At 34.3% G+C, this 6139-nt stretch overlaps 1 pseudogene; it reads right to left on the bottom strand.

Moving 5' to 3' along the window:
- Positions 1-467: 467 nt before the first annotated feature.
- Positions 468-1642, bottom strand: LOC143404234 (poly(rC)-binding protein 2 pseudogene; annotated as a pseudogene).
- Positions 1643-6139: the final 4497 nt, after the last annotated feature.

Here is a 6139-nt window from a genome sequence, read left to right as displayed (position 1 = left end):
TTAAAATATGCAAGCTTGAACAAGGACAAATATTCCCATGAAGGTGAATCCCAGATACAGGTCAACTGCTTCCATGTATATGTATGTGTGCATCCTCCAACCATGGGACTGCACATCTATTCTCCAGTTAAGAACTAGCAAAGTCTAATCCTCAATCTGGGCATAAGATTTCACAAGGAGCAACTAAATACAGCGTTGTAGGAATAAACAATTGAGGGTGAATAAAAAACATGGGAGTGATGAACAGGAGAAAATATCTTAATTGCAATAAAGCTTCTATTCAAAACCCAATCAGGGTCCTGTAAGGGATAAAAGGTACAAAAATAACAGGAAGACAACAGGACTAAAACCCCCATGAATCACTGTGACATCCAGTTTCTATTCACAAAGAAAAAGCTCCAGTCCATCTCAATGTTTTTGAAAAATTCCTGACATTACAGAACTAAACTGAAATATGGATCTCAGCATTAACATCTGAACAGAGAAAGGAATTAAAATGCTTTAATTAAAAAATCACGAGTGTATGATAAAGTTTGTAGAAACTGAAAATTTATAAACTATTTAAAACCTGAAATCGCTGACTGTTCAGAAACTACACAGATGGATCATGGGTGGTGGTGAGCAGCAGAAAGGGATTATGGATGAATCTGCATTGTTCTAGCTGCTCCCCATGTCAACCATCTCCCAGGAAAGCCTGATGTTGATTAGATACTGAGCCAGGCTAATGCTGGCAGCAGATCCAGTGATGGTAACCTGCCTATCAGTAGATCCTTCCTCTGGGTTCAATATTTTGATCTGCGCCCCAGACATCTGACTAATCTCATTGATTCTGGCACCTTGACATCCGATTATGCAGCCAATGAAATTGTTTGGAATGTTGAGTTCATAAGAAGTAGTTTGAGCAGATACATCCAAACCTGCACTGAATCCAGTGTTGCCATGCATCATAGGAAAATGAGATTGTTGCATTGCCAATTGGTGCAGTTTGGTCAAATCTGACTGTGGAATGGCATACTGTCCTTGAATGGTTTAGGCCTCTAGAGGTGGTCCCTCCAGGTCAGGGTTGAGGCACATGGATGGGGTGGTGTGGAGAAAGCTCACACTGTCGCTGCCTGTGCTGTACCTGTCCTGACCACCTGCAAAGATGACTGGAGAACTTGATGACTTGGGCAGGTATGGGATGGTAATGAACACGCAGATCTGTTTGACACCCTCAATGATGGATTGCGGAATGCCAGCAATAGTGTGGCCTGCTCAGTTGAATTGGGGAGCATAACCCCTGTCACCTGGACTTGAAAAAGTATTTGTACCTAATTCCAGGTGTGAAGATGCATATTCATAATCTCAGCATTTTAGTAGGATAAAAAAGAGGATGAAAAAATTAAAAATAAATATATATATATATAAAAGGGAGGGGAATGATGCTCAGTGTGTAGGCAGTCCTGAGTTTAATCCTTGGTATTAAAATTAAAAACAAATCTTTGAACCTTTTGTTTATTTGTCTTTTATAAGAATAGACAGCAAGTTTAGGGGCCCCTTAAGAAACTTTAGAGTGTGATGTCTCTTCAGTATCTGCCATGTCTTTGAGTGGCCATGGTGTAAAAATTACATGAAACTGACCCAAGGTGCCCACAGCTTCCATGTTTGTTGAATTACCTACAGAATACCAACTTGTGCGTAACCCTCCCTTCCTACAGAGCAGCCTGTAATCAGGGAATGGTGCACCTTGTTGGACTAGCTGGATACTCTAGATATTACAGGAATATTCTTCATAGGTTTCACCTAAATAGATCAAATATTGGAATATTTGATCTATTTAGATGCTTCTGTAACTTAAAAGAAAGACAAATATTATTTTTGTCCTCCCTTTCCTTACTCATCTCGGAAAAAAATGATTATAAGGTGCCAGAATTTGAAAGGAAAATAAACTGTACCAAGAATTCTGAAAAAAAAAAATCCTAGTGTGTTTGTTCAGAAGTCTTCAAAGAAAAACTCACTATGTGCTAATTGAAAGACATAATGTAGTGCCTCAAGTTTGGGGTGGTAACCAAATATTTAAGTAAATATGTCTCATTTTTTTAACATTTCATTACCTATGAAATGTAATTTATCACTAATATTTGAAAGATATAAAAAATGTTTCCAAAGAGAAATGATAGAGACAAATTTTAGAATAAAATTGTATTCAATCTAAGGTCATTTTTTGAGCCTGTAAAAGAACATTATTGAAGGTTAAGTTAGATCTTATTTCTATCTGTGGCTATAGTTTTCATTGCTGTGGAGCTATTTCTAGAATATCAGATTGGAAAAATTCAGAGATAGGTAATAAGCAGCTTTTCTTTTCTAAATCTATATTGCAATACTTCAAATTCATAAAATATAATATATGGATGCATCTAAAATCTTAGGCTGTCAAGGGCTTGTTTTTTAGAAGAAAAAGCAAAAAAATAAAAGTGAAAAGCAGGTGAACCAAAGGAGTTTAGAACATTTATATCTTTCTGGGAACATTAGGACATGCCAGTAGTAACAACTACCTGGAGGTTGAGGGAGAAAGGTTAAAGTTCAAGATTAGTGTAGCAATTTAGTGAGACACTGTCTCAAAAGGAAAAATAAATTAAAAGACATAGGATATATCTCAGTTGTAGAATGCTCCTGTACCAAAAATATAAATAAATCAAAATTCCAAATGAAGGATCCCTTACCCTGAAGCCAATGAATAAGTATTTTAAGAGTTTTAAGAAAATTGAATATATGTTGGTTTTGGCTGACATGTGATGGCTCAATATTCTAAGGATTTCACATAGAGAAGAAACTTAGGCTTCATTTTTATTTTTTCTTTTACAAATATTTTGTTCTTACCCCTGAATGCAAACGTGTTCAATTAAATATTTTTGATGAAAAAAATGGATATATGCAGAATGAGTAACTGAATCAGCATATTTAAAATAGTGAGGATCTTCTAAATCATAATGGGAAGGGGGCTCTTCACTGCTGTAGCAGAACAGAAAAATTGGAGGTAATATCTTCAACAAGTTGTTTCCTAAAATGGCCTATATAGTGTCCAATTTTTCTCTGACATTTTTTATGTTCTATGAAAGTTTTCAATTGTCAACTTCCTGATTTATATAATTTATAAGAACCTGGTATACATAAGTGTGTTCTTTTTTTTTCAGAATAAGTAACTTGAGCATGTAGATATTGAGATGTTAAATTATAGAAAATGAATCATAAATATAAATGTTTTTCTATTCTGGGGCTTGAAACTGGTACCTCAGTTAGTAATATTTGAAAGGAGTGAACCTTAACCTTGTGGGATCTGTACTAAATGTTATCATAAATGAATTATTGGACTAATAGTTGTTGAAATAATGGTTGTTGTGCAAATTTGAGTATTTGGTATCAAAAGCAGTTGCAGAGTCAGGAGTGGTGGCACACACCTCACATCACAGTGGTGTGGAAAAATGAGGTAGAAAGAAATAAGTTTGAGTCCAGTCTCAGTAATTTAGAGGCCCTAAGCAACTTTGTGAGCCCAGTTATCAAAATAAAAAAAAAAAATTGAAACTTCTAGAAATGCCTTTCTGGGGTAGAGTGCCCCTGGGTTAAATATCTAAATAATAATAATAATAATAATAATAATAATAATAATAATAATACAGAAAAAAGACATCACAGATCAGAACCTTAAACTAACTTCACGTATGTGTTTATTCACTAGTGATAATTGAGACCCTGGAAAAAGTAGTATTTTTATGCTTTCAGGGAGGCATTTAGGGTGCCAGAAACTTTCAGAATTTTTTTGTTAACTGCTTGGTATTCTCTCACTTCCTACTTTGAAATGAGGATACATTTTCACAGTGAGATACAGTTTCACAGTGAGAGTAGTTATCCAAATCTGGGAATGTTAAACTGATGTGTCAGTTTCCTTATAAACTGAGAGATTAACAGTCTATTCGCTTAATTTGCTTTTTAATTATTTTATAACTTTTTGCCATGTAATTCAAGTTGACCCAAGGACCTAAGTGTTTTGTAATAGTTTGATAGTTAAAATTTTTATTCTATTGTTTTAGAAGTGAGTTGTGATGTTGTGGTCTGAAGAAGTAAAAGTAATTTTTTAAATACAGTACTTGTTTTATGGTATGTGTAAATATAGGAAGATAGACAACTTTGACCATTCAAATAAATATGTGGACTGATGGATGTTTTCGTGTGTCTTTAGTGATCTCATATGGTCACTGAGGTGACCACTGTTGTATGAGTAAAATTATTACTTATAATTTTGCTATGCATGTCTCAAGTATCATTGCTTTGTTTGTGCTTCTTTTGAATATTCAATAACTAATTGCTACTATTATTCATCCTTTGGGATTATGTTGGATTTTTTTTCCACTAAGTGTTTAACTTCACACATTCTGCTCCCTAGGTTCCATTATACAAACTTTATCCACCGATTTGCTGCTTGTAACTAATTATTAGGGCTGGGGATATCCCTTAGTTGGTAGAGTGCTTGCCTTGCATACACAAGGCCCTGGGTTCAATCCCCAGCACCACAAAAAAGTATCTTATTGAATGGATGAGGTCACTACTATATGTGAAAGACACTTCTTTTAACTCTCAGTACATTTTTTAAGAGAAATAAATACTATGTCACTAATCATATAATTTATGTGATATGTATTTATTCATTTTTATTTCAGGAACCTTTGACATTAAGTGATGTGATCATTGATTTTTCTGAGGAAGAATGGAAATGCCTGGACCCTTCTCAGCAGACTTTATATGGAGATGTGATGTTAGAGATCTGTAGAAACCTACTCTTTATTGGTGAGCCTAAATTTAAGTCAGAATTTCTAATTCAAAACCAAGGATTATTTTTTTAAACTGTGTAGAGTGTCTTATTGCAATTTCTATTCTGCATGAAAAAAGTTTTAGATTCTTATTTTTATGACAATGATTGGCATTTGTTTATGTAAAAAAAGAAAATGTTGAAGGTTTTTCTTTTTATGTTTAATTTATCTTTTCTAAGTAGTGGTCACAATGTAGAGAATGAAAATGGTTTCAAATTATTTTAGTGTTTTTTTCTGGGAAAAAAATGGAAAATAATTGTGTAGAATCTTATGGGATATTTTCTTTTTCTTTTTTCCTAATGAGGACAACATTAAGAAGACTTCTGTAGTTACCAAGAAAAAAACAAAATGTGACACATTAAATTTTCCATCAAAACTTTTTACTTTCTGGAAGTAATCCTTGGTCACCTTTCTGTCCCCAAAGAAATAACCTTGGGATTTGAAGAGAAAACTGACAGTAGATATATCGAAGTGGGTAGAAATCAATGAAGCAAAGAGTACAGACAAAAGGTCCAAATGTCAAAGAGGAATTCACATGTTAAAATGTTAATTGATAAGCTAAAATTCAACAGAAATTAGTTTTTCAAGCCTAGGTTTGTTTCTATTGCAATCAATAAAGAGCATTCCATGCTCTATATTTACCATGCAATCAATTACTTAAGCTCCTTCTTGTCCTCCAGTGATCTCCCTACATTCAAATTAACAAAGTATTGTAGGAAAGTTAAAAAAAGAAGAAGAAGAAGAAGAAGAAGAAGAAGAAGAAGAAGAAGAAGAAGAAGAAGAAGAAGAAGACACATAGACAAGAGGGAGGAAAGGTGGCATAATGGCAAAGAGGCCAAGCTGCCAAGCTTTATTTGTATCAATAGGTTAATTTAGGTCATTGGCCTCATGACTACATATTGTCATTTTATTACTAGGCAGGTTAGAAATTTAGCAACATTATGCACTTTATTCCTCAGTTATATACTAAGTTGCAATGTGCAAACTTAGGACTTTTGTATAGCTCTCAAGAAATTCCATTGTATAAACTTACTATTATGTAGAGAGTTTCAGGTTCATTGAAACATTGTGCTTATAAAAAAAGAGAGAGTTCCTTTATTCTCAGGAGCTGTCTTCCAGAGATCATGTTTGAGGCTGATAAGACTCTAGTGCAGAGCCTTTTTGAGCAGAGCATTTTGCCATAGCAGCTTGATATTGCACATGCATTTAATTACATTACTAGTTCCTAGGGAAAATTCCAGGGCATTCTAAGTGTGGGAAACAGAGTGCCTGTTACCCCTGGCCTAGGAATTTGC

This window comes from Callospermophilus lateralis, chromosome 7 (genome assembly GCF_048772815.1).
Source record: "Callospermophilus lateralis isolate mCalLat2 chromosome 7, mCalLat2.hap1, whole genome shotgun sequence".
Taxonomy (NCBI): Eukaryota; Metazoa; Chordata; class Mammalia; order Rodentia; family Sciuridae; genus Callospermophilus; species Callospermophilus lateralis.
The sequence above is the reverse complement of the archived record's forward strand: the minus strand, read 5'-3'. Positions and strand labels throughout refer to the sequence as shown.